Raw genomic sequence first — 15926 nt, 5'->3', positions numbered from 1 at the left:
ATGGTATAAGGTTAGCTCCTATCACACTGCAAAGAAGCAGCAGACAGGGTTGTCTGCTCTCTGCCAGGCTTTTTGTCCTGGCATTAGAGCTGCTGGCACAAGCTGTGAGACAAGACATAGACCCAGACATAAAAGGCTTCCAAGTGGGTCAATTAACTCACAAAATCAGTCTATTTGCTGACGATGTAATTTTATTTCTTACGGACCCAGCACGATCTGTTATTAAATTACAAGCTCTTCTGGACAATTATAGCATAATATCTGGCTATAAGGTGAACTATGAGAAAAGTGAAGTACTCCCTCTGTCTAAAATTGATCGCAGAGACCTGTGCCAGCCAGACTCCTTTAAGTGGGCTCCAAAAGGGTTTACATATCTGGGTATCCAGGTGGATAGCATCTTGAAGAACCTTTTTAAACTCAACTACCCTGTGCTCATTCAAAAAATAGAGATTGACCTAAACAGGTGGACAGACCTATCCCTGTCCTTATTTACCAAAGTCAGCTGTATAAAGATGAACATTTTGCCAAGGATAATACACTTGTTTCAATCTCTCCCTATCCACCATTCCAATAGTATCTTTAAAACTCTTAACAAAATTGTAAGTGAATTCACCTGGAATCGTAAAGTACCTCGGGTTAGTTTGGAGATATTATCATGGGACTACAAGATGGGTGGCTTCCGACTCCCTAATTTCAAATTTTACTATGGGGCAGTGTTATGGAAAAATCCTAACTTTAGGGGATACAAATTGGGTTACACTAGGTCAAGCATGGGCCTTGAGGTAACACTACAATTCTTAAGCAGAAGGAGACATTCTCTCCTCTCCTTGAGACTCAGAGTAACTGTCTGGATGTTTGGGGAAAGCAGGAGCCGCTCTGATAAAGAGTGAACCGGCGTTGTCCCGGTAACCAAAGTCGGGGAGATGGCCCGAAACTCCCTAGAGAATACAGATAGGTGAATGTGTAGATTCATAGGCATAATCAGACATTCAAACCAGAATGTGCTGACAGTGACCTGAAGCTCCATGCAACATGACCTGAACTAACACAGGCAAAATGCAGTTCGTTGTTTAGAAACTAAATGAGCCAATAAGACTAATTTTTCATATCATGGGATGATTTGTTGGGGTTAAAGACCAAAAGTCAGACCTTCAGAAGTCAGAACGGGAAGAAACAACATCTGCAGAACACCTTGATGTTTACTGTTTCTGTTCTCTGCTTGGCCAAGTGTTGAATAAATATTCTCCACAACAGGCAGCACAAATGAGATTTTGGTCATCTTTGTTTGAACGTGACTCTGCCCCTCGTGGACACAAATTGAATTACAGAACCTTGATGAAGAAGTGGGAAGTGACTTTATAAGTGGAATCCAAAAAGTATTATTAGCAAATCCAAAAACCCATTCATTGTCCACTTGGTTAGATCATGGTATGAGGTCCATAAAACTCTTGGAGTGAGGAATGATTTGTCAACTTAAAACACCTTTATGGAAAAACAAACTCATACCAGTGATTTCTGATAACAAAATTTTTAAGCTCTGGTATGATAGAGGGATAAGATACCTGGCACACTGTTATAGTGATGGCATTTTCATGTCCTTTGAACAGCTAAAAGAGAAATATGATTTATCCACCAAACACTTTGTTTGTTATTTGCAACTGAAAGCCTTCCTGAAAAAAGTTGGGGTGAGCAGCTGCTACTACCTGACCTGACAAGGGTGGAAGAGGTGCTTCACAGTAACAAAATCTCAAGGCAATTCATTAGCAGGGTATATTCAACAGTGATGGATTGCTGTCTAAAACAAAACATACATCGGTCGAGAGAGGTGGAAATCTGACTTAGACATTACTATAGATGCGGACCTCGAGTCTGATCTATGTCAGAACAGCATGTTCGCCACTTTAAATGCCAGATTTAAGCTTGTCAACTACAATTTTCTTCATTAGCTTTACCTCACCCCTAAGAGATTGCACCAGTACAAACCTACAATCTCAAATATGTGTTTCAGATGTGGCATTACTGAGGGCACAATGTTACACTGCAAATGGCAATGTGCCAAAGTCACAACATTTTGGTGTGACGTATGTGACATGCTGACTAAAATTATGGATACATAATTTTAGTCATCATTAGACCCAGAACATTATCTCCCTACGTAACAAACATGAAACTAAGCCAGAGTTCCAGAAAATTCATTGATATAGCTCTTGCTGCTTATAGAAAAAGTATTGCATTAACTTGGAAGTCCCCCCTCTCTAAAGCAGAATGTCAGAAATGACTAATTGTATGCCCTCAGAGAAAACTACGTATGTCCTGAAAAACTGATATGATGTATTTTTAAAGATCTGGCAGCCTTTTATTGAATACATGGAAACATTGCCTCTGTCAATTGCGGACTCGATGTAATCTTTGAACTGGTTCCAGCATAGGCCAATACTAACATCCAGGTACAATGGTTGAGGTATCTCAGTGACAAGTACGTCATGGTATTGGTCATGTTTTTTCCCCCTTCACTTCCTTCTTTTCTGTCATCTGTGTATTATATTATTGATTTATTAAGTTTTTAGTGGGAATACGTTGTACTGTTTTACATATTTGAAAATTCTAAAATAAAAAAAATAAAAAAAGCCAAAGTAGTGAATGTTGATGCTGCATTGAAAGAGCAGTACATAGAACATACTGAAAAGCCAAGGAAATCCCAATTTAATGTTAGCCTGTAACTGCTAGCTTGCTAGCACTAATTACTAGTGCTAGTTACTTAGCACTAGTAACACTAGTTAGTTAACACTAGCTTAGCAGTTAGTGATGCCACTCATCAACCCTTTTTATTTTTTCTATATGATGATGGCAATCTTTGGTCGGCAATGACATAACATAATTGTTTGCCTGACTGGCCATAGGATTTGGGCTCCTAATAGCTAAAAAGCAAACAGTCTTCTTATTTTATGCTATTAAATTGGCAAAGACCTCGGACTTTGTATTTTCTGCCAGTCAAATTAGAGGGACTGTTTTCAACCAAAAGAGGTTGGGGAGCATGCCGCAAGGGCAAAGTACCCGGATATGTTGCTGTCATCTATGCTAGCAGCTCTGAGAGGCTGTACTTAAGCACAGCAGTGCTTTGAGCTAAATGCTAATATCAGCATGCTAACATGTTCACCATCGTAGTTTATCCTGTTAGCATGCTAACTTTTTTTTCTAGTTAGCTCTAAACACAAACTGCAGCTGATGGATATTTCATTCGTTTTGCTGGTATTTGGAAATAAATCAAAGTATTAAGCAAATTAAAAATTTAGCCTGACAATGGCACTAGAGGAAAAGTCAGAGGATCACTAAAGTCCTTGAATGTCTGTAGCAAATCTAACAGCAATCTATCCAAAAGTTGTGAAGATATTTCACTCAAAACCGAAAAAGTCAACCTCACGGTGGCGCTAAAGGAAGAGTCAGTAGGGTACATCCTTATGGTTACAGGATTTCCTGTGCCAAATTCCATGGCATTCCATCCTATAGTTGTTGAGACATTTCATTCTGTACCAAAGTGGTGGACCAACAGACTGACATTACCATCCTTAGAGCCACGCCAACAACGTGGCTAAAAACACTGGATTCTACACTTCCAATAATTCAACTCAATAGTGTCTTTACGTTACACCAAACCTGTCTGAAAAAACCCAGTTTGTAACGCAGGCTTTCTTTTCAACTGCTTGATTCTGACCAGGAACCTTTTTTGCGTTTCATATCCCTCTCTCTCACACCATATTTCCTGTTTTTCTCTACCCTGTCAACTATCAAATAAAGGCAAAATTGCATTCTCCAAGCTCAAGCTGAGATAAGCCTGTCTCAGCTAATCAGGGGTTATTTTCTCAGACTTGAAAAAGCTCCTCCAGAGCCACAGAACACGTTATATAAGTCTTTTCACAGACTGACTCCCCAAAGAAAGCTAACTGATCAATGTGTAAAATTGTTGTCCTTTAATTGTTAACAAAACCATTATGAATTCTTCATTGATTTAAAGTTGAGCTATTAATAACTTTTTCAGTTCTCAGGTTGTGGAAAATCCATTTGGCTGGTGTAATTTCTCCTCCAGCATTGCCTTGTCTTTTTAGTGTCATCAGGAGGACCTGTCTAATGGACAGTTTGACCACTTGCCTTCTTTAAAAGAAGAGCAGAGCATCTGCACTTATTAACATTTACATCTGCAGACTTGATGGTTAATTAAAGGTGAGAAATCCATTGCCCTTCATTAATGACTGGATAGGATTTTGGCTTAATGGCATATTAGAAAGTAAGCCATTAACTATGTATTAATAGCAGTAGACGGTCCTTCGCTCCCTGATATTACCACGCATGATCCATATTTGTATATAACTTAGAAAAGTAAAGAGAATTACATAAATTATTTGCTGTTTGTAAATCAAATCAGATTATATCTTTTTATAGCCTTTGTTAAAGAGGTTTCTTAATACAACCGTGAACAATAGCATAAATATGCATGTACTAGCATGTAATTATACATGCACACAGCAGACACACATAAACAAACACACAATAAAAAACACATGTACACCCCAACAAAGACACACGGTGGTGTAAAGGCACACATTAACTGTCACACACGGGGGTTAATAGGCACTTAGCATCATGGACTCTTGCAGGTCTTGACTCCCCCTTCCCTAATAAGAGGCTTCTAACAGCCAATTACATCACACTTCAGCTGGAAGAGGCTGCTCTAGCCTAACCACTAATGTCATGGAAAACTCATTGCAGACTACGTAAGGAGAAAGAGAAATATAATAATATATGATCCATGGCCTGTTCTGCTTACATCCTGATGCTGCAGTGGTCCATGAAGTCTAGGATACTTGATACATTCTTCCAGCTGCACAATTTCACAGACAATCTTTTTAGACTTCTGATTAGCATCAGATATGATATCTGTGCTCAGGGTCGATCTGCAACCACCACAAGTCAGCTTTATTTTTGTATAGTCAAACATTGGGGTTTGACAGGAACTCATATTACTGTTGACATTTGTCAAAGGTATGAGAGAAGATTTTTCCTGTCACTGCATATGCCGACACCTCATCCTCTTTAGAGTACACTACAGTAACACTCAAAGGGTCCTGATCTTAATCTCGTTGGTGAGTCAATATTGTCATCTGCTGGTGAAGACTGTGTATTACATTTTAGCTTACACTTGGAAAACACTTGCTGTGTGCAGTTAAATGTACTGTGCAAGCACAATGGTTAACTCAAAAATGCCACCACTTTTTTACAACACAGAAAATACTTTGTGGCTTCCATACATGAAATTTCATAATGAAGGATCATTCATACTTGATGTCTAGCTGAGGAAAATCATATTTTTCAATTTTGTTGTTAGCATGTGTGTCTGGGATCCAGTTGCTTTTGATTAAATGTGTATTTGGGAAATGAAACAAAATCATCATTGCATTTCAAATTTGTATTTCAGGTTTCAGATACTCCCAGGTTTAATTCATTCAGGTGAACAAAAGGGGATTTCCAGTGACTGTTTCACAGTGTTAATGTGTGTGTGTGTGAGTGTGTGTGTTTGCATGTGTGTATGTTGTGCCTGTTGCTCTCTCAGCTCTATCAGTGCTGGCTTCCTCTTTGAAACTGTGTTGTCTCAATTTTCTGCAGCATAGTCTCTGATGTGGCTTGTGAGTCATACTGTGGTAAATATACACATTTGCGCATGTACACATGCATGCACACACACAAAGATAGAGTCACAGACACATGTATTCACATAGTACACGCACTTTTCATGGTCACTATAGTTAGTTTCAAGTTTTATTTGTCACATACTCATTATGAGGAAAATGGCTATGAAATGTTTCCTCCCCCCCACCCACCCACCCCCCTCCCTCCCCCCATTGTGCAAAGAGATACATACAAAAAAAACTTTAGAAGGATACAAGATTAAAATATAAAACAGTGCATAGTATTCCCTTTGCCTTCACATTACACTTTGGTTGAGCAATACACAGTAAGCATGCTGACATAAGCTACTGGAGTTTCTCGAGTGAACAACACACAACTAAGCCTTAGCGACAGACACACACAAAAAAAGAAGTTCACATCTTCACTTCACATCTTCACAGCCGCACCAGACAGTAAAGTCAAAGCCCTCAAACTTTATTAAAAATATCACATTGTGCTGCGTGGGGATATTCTGGGGGTCACCATGGCAACAGACATCCAAGTGCCACATGCACGAACGTGCACACCTGCCTGACAGTGTTCCAAATTGTGCCTCTGAGCCTCCCTGTTAGACAGTATCTAGGTGGTGTTTGCTAAATGTGGCAGGACGGAGAGGCGACAATAGCAATGCCTTTGTTCGCAGATAGAGGAGCACACAGCTCTGTCAAGGTGTTAATTAGCTATTGTGAGACTAGAAAGTTGTTAGGATTGTGCTTGCTTCAGCTAAGAGATGCACAACCTTTTGTGTGAATCAGAGCTTTGTCTAGCCAGACTTTGTAAAGAATGCAAAACAATGAGTGACAGCTTCTTTGAATGCAGCAATGCTTTATAAATACAACTACTGCATTCAGTACTCTTTGTTTGTCCTTGACAGCAGAGGATCTGACAGTTACAGTACATATCTACCTGTTATGTCATTAAAATATTCTGTCTCAGTATAATCTGGTATTTCTCAGTTGCGTTTTGTCTTTCTGTTGCTGTGTATGTTGTAATCTAAAAATCTGAAATTTGAAGGAGCCACTGTTCTTTGATTCTGTTATGCTACTCTGCGGACAAGCTGTGAAAGTATACACTTGAAAAGACCGGTTTTGGGTTAACATGATGGTTTGTCATGTCAGTTTTGCAAGTGTGTGCACTGTCTAAATGTCTAAATGAGATCTAGTGACTCATGTGGAGAGAACAGGCTGCTTGAACTGGGTGACTGACAGTATCGGTTTGACTCGTCATGCTGTGCTTTGCCACTGATATACAACAGTGAACTTAGTATTTTCTTTTGGATATTAGTCATTGCCATATAGAAAAAGCAAACCACACAGTAAAATGTTATGTGTGAACTGTAAATACAAAGGACAACTTTATTTTGTGCTTCTTGTATGTGAAAACGTTAATTATGTGTGAGTGATATTGTATATTTTGTGAGTCAACAAAACCAAAACCACATTGTAGTACATTGTAGAGACGTATTTATGTTATACATAGGTATCAAAACAGTCATTGAGTCTGGAAATGTTGAATGCTACCATAATGAGAACTTGTGAAATGTTTTTTTGGGGGCAGCACTGTAATAAAAAGATGAAAAAAAGGTGTCAATATGCCACACTTTTTACATGACTGTATTATTTATGTCTCAGATTTTCTCCCTGGGGTTTGTGTGTGTAATGGTTCATGTTTGGAAATAAAATAGCATTTGGATGTTTCTTATCGCAGAGCGTTTGTCTGCGTGCATGTGCCTGTGTGTATGCGTGAATGTATGCATGAGTATGTGAGTCACGCACCACTATCCAACCCCCTGGGCTTCGAGTTCTGACGCCCATCTTTCAGCTCCTCTACTGCACACTGAACCCAGTGAACCTTCTGCTGTTTACACTCTCCCCCTCCTCCTGCTCTCTCTGTCTCTATTTATCTCTCTCACACACTCTCATGCTCATCTATTCTCCCTCCGTCTCTCTCTCCTGCTTTCTCTCTCCATCTCCCTCCAGCTCCCTACAGTACATCTCTCATTCTCATGCACTCACGCTCTCTTGTGTTTATAAGTCTTTTCTCCCGCAACTCTTCCTCCGTCTCTCTTTATAACGGTGCCTCTGTATATCTACCTCTGCAGATCAAGACTTATTCAGACTCAGACAGTCTCTAACTCTATAGGATTCAGACAGACACTCAGGGTCTCTCTATGTTAGGGTTGTCTCTTTTAGTCTTAAGATGCGTGGCCAGTGAAAGAGACAGACAGAAAAGAGGAGCTGACAGAGTAAAGGAGCGGAATGAGAATTAAAAATGATAGAAAAGAATGTCGGTGCTTTTCACACACTTGAGCCTTGCACCTGAGATGGAGTCGATACCATCCTCATTTCCAACCTCGACCTTCTCCTCACTTGTGTGTTCTTCTCCCGCATCCCCATCTTCTCAATGCCATCATTGCCATCACCATGGTCGTCCTTCCAAATACAAACACGCTCATTTGATCAGGCTGCAGAAAGTGGAACAGCTGCTGTGTCATCAGCCCTCTGCTGCCCACACTGAGCCCCTTCTGTCAGTTACAACTTTGTCCAACAGCAGACTGGTAACAATGTGGCTCTTTTATCTGTTTGTGTGCACGTCTGTGTCAGCAAATCTCCTTCTTTTTTTTTCATGAATGAAGAAATGTGTGCGTGAGTCTGTGCCTGGGGATGGTAAGGGAGTAAGATACAGGAGGAGGGGGTTGGGGGATGTCACTCATGTCAGCTCTGCCCTTTCAGGAAGTGTGATGCACTGTTTTGAGACTCTGGTTGACGTAACTTTACCCCCAAAAGACAGTAACGTCATCTTTGGCCCCTGAGTTCTGAATTGCTTCGCTTGCACTTCCGTGGTGCTTTGTGGAACTGAAACGCGCTATTAATAATCCTGGTTAAGTGTGAGTTGAGTGTGAGTGAGTGAGTGAGTGTGCGTGTTGGACACAGCTTGAAAGTCCATTGAGCTGTGTAGAGGAGGTAAGCGGCATCTGCATCACATGGCATGCACCTCAGAAGAGCACATCTCAATGCGGCAGAGAACAGTTTGTGCGAGTGGGTTTGCATGTGTGTTTGAAAGTGTGTGAACGTGTGCAACTTACAGTATCTAGGATGTGCACCCATGTGTGCGTGTGTGAAGATGCTTACAGAGTGTGAGAATGCTATATTGGGAATTATGCACTCACCATAAGTCACAGGGTTCATTTCCATACAACAATCCAACTGTTTCACCACCTCACATGCTTCAATCATGTATTAAAACAACACGCTTGTCTCTTTAGCACATGCCTGCTGCTTGGTCACAAACGATTCTTGTTTCTTGGTCTTAAATGATGCTAATCAACAGGATTGATTCAATTTATTTTCATGCTGTCATGCCTTTTCTCCCTCAGGCAGAGCAGCCTTGTTGGCAGGGTTTCTTCACTTGGTGGCACACGTTGGGAACCCCAGGCCTGGTCATGGATAGCACAGATACACTGTAAACCGCTAATCGGGTATCAAACCAGCGGAGAGGAAAAAGCGCCTCCACTCCGTGTCTCATTCATTATTCACAGCCAGCAAATGAAGTTGGTACAGTGGGAGCAATCAATTATAGATGAGAGAAGGTAGGAGGGAAAGAGAGAGAGAGAGATGAAGGGGATAGAGAGAGGCCAACCTTGCATGCAGCAGAGCTTTAGCATGTCAGTGAACATCACAGTGGCATTCGGCAACTTGCATGCACAGAGTGACTCAGGTAATGGACTCTCGAGGCCCAGGATTTCCTCGCAGAGAGCCTTAGAGAGAGAACTCTTTACGTGTGCATGCACCTTTCTCACACCAATAGCATTTATTTGATAATGACTCAGTATGGTAACGTTGTAGTCCCTTGGTACACTTCTGTGTGCACTTGTGTTTTTCTATGGCTCGTTGCGCCGATACAGTCATAGCGAAACTGCATTTGGTCTTTTCACAAATGTCGAGCGACAGTCATAGCGTCCCCTCAGCAGGTTACAGCTTGCTCTGAAACCAGGATATAAAATTGGTCCAGATGCAGCATTTTAGAATTAAAACTTCAATCTAGTCAATGTTTGACTCACACAAGCCCTTTGTCTGTCTTCTTCACTCTTAATAACTACTGTATAGTATGTTACACATATCAGACCACAAACAGATTTTCTGAGGTAAATTCAGTAGTGATTCTAGGAATTTAGAACTACATGATCATCACAACAAAACAGTGTTTAATTACTAAGAATGTTTGATGCTGGTTTTACTGTACTCAATATATGCAGTTATTACTTGTAGAAATTCATAGTGCCATCTTCAGAACTCTCTGATTAATGCTTTGTTCATTCTGATACCATATTATTTGTTACTGTAATAATTTTATCTTGTTGAAACTAAAAGTAGAGTTTGATCACATTTTCATTTTTGGGACTTTCCTGGACAATCAAACAGCCCATTACTTCAAGCTGATGTTCATCTTCTTCTGTGGCATTGAGAGCTTTTCAGTGAGCCAAACACGCAGTTTCACAACTCCAACTTGTGGCACTAAAACACAATTCATATTCATTTCGGGGCTGTCCCATAAATATACATGTGCTTATGCACACATTAAGATTGGTGTAGTGCAGAGATCTACCACTATCCGTGTTTTCTTTACACCTGTCCAGAGGATTATTTGCAGCTGTTTTCAGTGAGCCTCTGTTGTTGTGATTGGAAAGTCTGCAACTGTTAAGAACTGTGAAAAGCGTCTGTTGAAATCTTTGTCTCAATCTCTGTGTCACCTCACTATTCGTTAAATGTCAGATATTTGCTTCTGGAAACTGCTCTATTTGTGCCGTTTGTATTTGGTGTTTGTGTGTTAGCGTGTGTGTGTGTGTATGTGTGTGTGTGTGTGCATTAGTGTGTGTGTGTGTGTGGGCAGAGAGGCTGTTTGATGTGAGTCAGATCCAAACCCAGGCTGGTTTCTCTCACATGTGTGTGGGACGCATCCAGATGGCTCCGCAGGACTGCACAAATGTCACTCTGATAATGAGACAACAGGGCCTGTTGAAATACAGGTAGCGGGGCTTTTACACACATGCGCACACACACACACACACACACACACACACACACACACAGATCGATGGAGAGATGGGGGAAAGAAAGAAAACGAAAGAGGCTGGCAGCCCTAAATGCATAAAACAAATATAACAACTGCAATGAAAACATATCATTCTAAAAAAAATTAATTAATAGTCTTAACACCTTTGCATTCATGATCATAAACTGACACATGAATCCATTTATAGTATACAGGTTCACATGTTGTGCTGTGGTTGATCCATAGCGAATCAGTGTATTTGTATCTTCAAGGTTGATTGTCGACCTCAACAGAATGACCCGCACGAAGTGATGAATGCAATAATATTCACGCACTGACCTGTGCTAAATGACAGCTTCACCTCTGTCCCACTCCAGTCTTCGCGGGTCACCACAAGTCACTGTTCAGTTGCCATGGGAACAGGAGACACGAAGGAAAATTCTCCTGAGCACCAAACAGTGACACCTCTCACCGTCTCCGACAGACTCGGTTGAGTTGCACATCAAGTGTGAAAGTGCGAGTGAGAAGTTGTTGTTTATTTAATTTTCTTACGAGTCACAAGAGTGGCCTGTCAACCCCATATTCTCTTCTTCGCACTCTCTCTTTCTCTCTCCTGCATAAAAACCCATTTTCACACATACCCTTGTGGATATTTGCTCACACATATTTTCTTTGTCTGCTTCCCACTGCCGAGTAGTTCTCTCACACAATATATTCCTGTTATTTTGAACACCAAAGCACAGGTGCAAGCCTTTGTGTGTGTGTGTGTGTGTGTGTGTGTGTGTAAGTGAGATAGTATCTGTTATTCCAGACTGCTGTGACCTAATGTAACAATTGCACCTACATTGTCAACCCTCCAACAGCTCAGTCAGCCTCTTGAGGTTACTGCACCTGTTTGTCTAACACACACACACACACACACACACACACACAAACACACTTTATGTATCAGTCCACAGTCGCAAATACTAATCTACTGACACCATTATGATCCGAGGCTTATGGCATGTGTGTGTGTGTTTGTAGTGGGTGGTGTTGCTGCTGTATCAAACACTGTCCACTGCTGGCAGCAAATTTCCTCTGAGGTGATCTGTTATAGTGACAGGACAGCAAGTATTTTTAGCCGGAGAGAAAGGACAAATAATGAAGCAGGAAAGACAGAGGGAGACAACAAGGGGACGAGTAAGGGGAGAGAGAGGAAGAGAAAGAGAGAGGAAGGGAAAGAGAGAGAGAAACGGGAGGAGTGAAATCTGAGGGTAAACCAAAACCAACTGGATGTTGCTGACTTGCCGCTCTTCTGTTTAGAGCATAGTCTATATACATCACATTACACATGCAGTACTCACATACCCACACATACTGTACCTCGTGTTCAGGCATACACACACACACACACACACACACATCCAAACCCTTGCATTAAGATTTTAACATTTCAGACACTGCCAGAAGTTAAAGGATAATTCAATAACAACTTGAATCGTGAGATTTTCAAAGCTCTGGTCATCATTTCTATTTATTATGATAACATTTTATTCACTTAAGTAATTGCTGTAAACTATGGTCGGTCAAAGTCGAGCCAGGGAGTCGGTCTGTAAACTGATGGTGTTTACAGCGGACAGTTTGGGTAATAACTTTACCGTTTGCCTTTTTTTGGAGATTTGTTTACACCATGATCATCTGACTGCTCGCATTTCTTGCACCGTCCTGACTTCTTTATAGCATTGTTGCTGCAATTAACTTTGTGAATTATCCTTTCATGTAGAAGTTAAAGGGAAACCTTAGGATTTCTTTTCATAGCCCCCATCAGTTCTATTAGTTATTATAACATTGTTCTCACCAAAGTAATTAGTGAGATCTGGAAACACAGACACAACACTACGAGGCAAGTTTCCAAGCCCAAGGCAAGAAACACAAGCGGTTAGATGATCAGACATGTTGTTAGCAGTTAAGTCACAGCACTGAAAAAAAAAAAACTACTGAGAAGAACAAATGACAAGTGAAATAATACAACCAAGATAAACTTCTTCTTTCTACTTCTCCTTTTTCTCAATGGAATTCTTACAAGAGTAAGACTTTGGTTTTGGGTTCCGTTGTCACAGCAGCAGTCAGCATTAGCCTTTACATCAAAGTGGCGGGTAAAACAACATAAAGTGTGAAGAGTGGTGGTTGGGACATTCTGGTTTGCACACGCAAGTTGTGAGGCCTCTGTGCAGCACAATGTCCTCCTCTCTCTCTCACAAACACACTCTCTCTCTCTCTCACTGGTTTGTTCCCTGAGTCAGCACTCTGCTTCAGCTCCAGTTTCTCTACCCCGGCCCGCCTGCCTGCAGGACACTATTAGGACATCACAGTGTGTGTATGTGTGTGTGTGTGTGTGTGTGTGTGTGTGCCTTTGTGGGAGAGAGCTACTGTTGCATTTACGTGGTCAGGTCCTTTCACCATCTTATGCAATATGATATTTTTCACTTTGCGAGTAACCCTGGATATTTCTGTCCGCTCCACCGAATCAGCCGTTGTACCAGTGCACCATAAAAGATGCACGTATCCTCTCGCTCATCCAAAACACTCCCAATGGGTTTCGCATGTTGTAGCGAGTGTGTGTGTCTGTGTGTGCATATGTGTATGTGTGATCTGCTGGATACTACTAGTTCTGCTAACATGGCCCAAAAATAGCAAACTGGAGAGGTGTGAAGTAAAAAAGGAAAGGACACTTTAGTAGAGGAGTAACTGACACGGGGTGAGTCACTTTCACACAAACACACACACATACACGCGGTGTGCTCATGCTCATACACCTACAAGCATACACATGCATATTACAAAAGCACATAACACACACACAGAGTTGTGAAAGTGTCTCTCTTTGGCTTTGTCACTGCTGAGTGTGTGTTTGCAGGCAGGAATCACGGGTTTGTGTCTTGCCACCATGTGATTGGCTCTTTTTCTCAGTTTGTGAGAGATTCCCAAGGAACTGCCACTTACTCACTATGCCTTTATAAGCTCAGCTACCTTTTTTTTTTCCTCAATGGATTAGAGTCTTTTATTAGCCTTCACACTCTTGTGAGCTCAGCAGGCCTCCGTAGAATCAGAAACTGAGGTGCTGGATTTCCTCCAAACACACCGATTTAAGGATCAAACTGTTTAAGTTTCACTCAGAGAGTCTTGAAACCCCTGCTGTGTATTACTGTGCCTGACTGTGTGACAGTGCCTGATCAGTCTGTTGGCATTTGTACTTTGCCTGGTTATTTGATTGAAATTCTCTGATTGGTCCATTTTCCCTTACAACACACTATACACACATGCATCCACTTACTATACATGACTGATACTGATAATATCATAAAATCTTTGTTTATTTACTGAATGTATGATGAACACAACATATTCAACTGGAACTGTGCGTCATTTTCCTAACTGCCAGATAACATCCTCATGGGGTCACATTTTGTCTTTTATTTCTGTGCTGATTTTATCATCAGAGCTGGGCCGTACATTGTTATATAGTATGTTTGTATGTCAGTAAAGTGAGTTATCTTTACTGCCACTCAGAGTAAGCTGTATCATGACTGAGCGGAAGTAACAAAAAGGTCAAAATGCTTAGTCCCAAGTTCAAGTGAAAATAGTGTTAACTTTTCAGAATTGTATTTTTTCAAATGTTAAACAAATTTTCACTTGGTGAACACAGTAATGTTTTTTCCCAGTCCTATTTACATCAGTGTTTATAGGATGTTGTAGTGTGAATGCAGAAGTGAGAATGGGAGAGAAAGAAGGAGAGAGGAAATGATACTAAGACGTTTGGCCTGTGAGGTGCCTAATGATCACAAGAGCAAAAGATACATGCACGCATGTGAACTCACACACACACACAACACACACACGCGCACACACACACACACACACACCCCATGTGATCTCTCGATTAGTGCTGTAGTCACACCCTCCCACTCTCTCTGGTTGTTTGATCACAATCTCCCTCCTACTCCCGGGCTCCAGTCATACAGAAACTTTCAAAAGATAATGCTTGCTTGACATGAAATCAGTGATGACCTTTATTAAAATAACTTTGATATTCAGTTTTTTTAAGTTCAGTGAAAATGTTTGGCTGACGCTACAAAAACTAATCTCCTCTCGCACATAAAAACATATTTAAACATCTGTAAAAATATCTGTAAAGTCGAAGCTTGTGTTTTAAATGACTCTAAATCTAAAGGTGCATATAATAGCTTATGATAGCTCTGACTATTATTAGACTGATTAAAAGAGAATATGATCTATGTCGGTTATAAGCCACTAATGTAGCTGGAATCATGACTTCACTCTCATTTGGGTGAATGGATTATCATATTTATTTTAGGAGTTACTCAGTTGAGCCTGGTAATGTAGGTGAAAGCACAAAAAAAATATGAAATACAGATGTACAAATGTGAGGAAATATAAGTGATTTTAAAACCCTTGGCTGTTTAATAATTAACACTTTAATTGTTGTGTTTAAAGCATTGTATTTTCTTTACTGTTTTAATTGAGTGTGAACATGTTTCCTGACTGATACACTGCTTTTTCTTTCTTTGTTCTTTTATTTTATTTTTTCTCCTAATGAGGGATTACTTTTGTTTCAGTCACCTAGTCACCAAATTTGGACATAATTTTTAGAGGGCTTTAGTCATTTTGATGTGTTCTCACTTGGATGAATCAGCAATAGTGTTTGACTCATGGTTATAAAGATGAACAATATATAAGTATGTGTAAGGTCCATGGTAGCTGCCTCTACCAAGCAATACATACTTATGATTAAATATAATATATTTATTAAATTTTTCCATGCCCAGGATTTACAGGTTACACCTGATAGGACAAAAATATAATAAAACAAACTCAAGAAACTTGCCAGTTTTAGTAGTAAAATGGATAATTGCGGGATCCAGCAGGGTGGACTGTGATCACAAGCAAATGTGGAATCTCAACTAAGCTCTCCCTTCACTTTCAACTCAGCAGGTGCAGGTCGTAGATTCCAACTCCCATTGACATTGCACTTCAGAGAGATCCTAGCCATGTAAGCTGCTCATGTGACCTGGCCTGGCCTGTCCTGACAGTTCCAGCTCTGGCCCTGAGTCAAATGTTTGGCCATGATGACAAAGGTAAAAGGATAGTAA

At 40.6% G+C, this 15926-nt stretch overlaps 1 protein-coding gene across 4 annotated transcripts in view; it reads left to right on the top strand.

Annotated features, from left to right (window-relative positions):
• The window catches only part of zmp:0000000926 (ataxin-1-like), an 89156-nt gene that overhangs the window by 55257 nt on the left and 17973 nt on the right, over nt 1–15926 (top strand). For 3 of the 4 annotated variants that reach the window (XM_067592715.1, XM_067592711.1, XM_067592713.1), the window contains exon 5: nt 15766–15911. The exons of the other annotated variant lie outside the window; for it this stretch is intronic. The gene's annotated coding sequence lies outside the window, so the exon portion shown is untranslated. The remainder of the gene's footprint in view (nt 1–15765; nt 15912–15926) is intronic. 4 annotated transcript variants of the gene reach the window in all.

Source organism: Thunnus thynnus, chromosome 6 (assembly GCF_963924715.1).
Source record: "Thunnus thynnus chromosome 6, fThuThy2.1, whole genome shotgun sequence".
NCBI classification, from domain to species: Eukaryota; Metazoa; Chordata; class Actinopteri; order Scombriformes; family Scombridae; genus Thunnus; species Thunnus thynnus.
The sequence above is the reverse complement of the archived record's forward strand: the minus strand, read 5'-3'. Positions and strand labels throughout refer to the sequence as shown.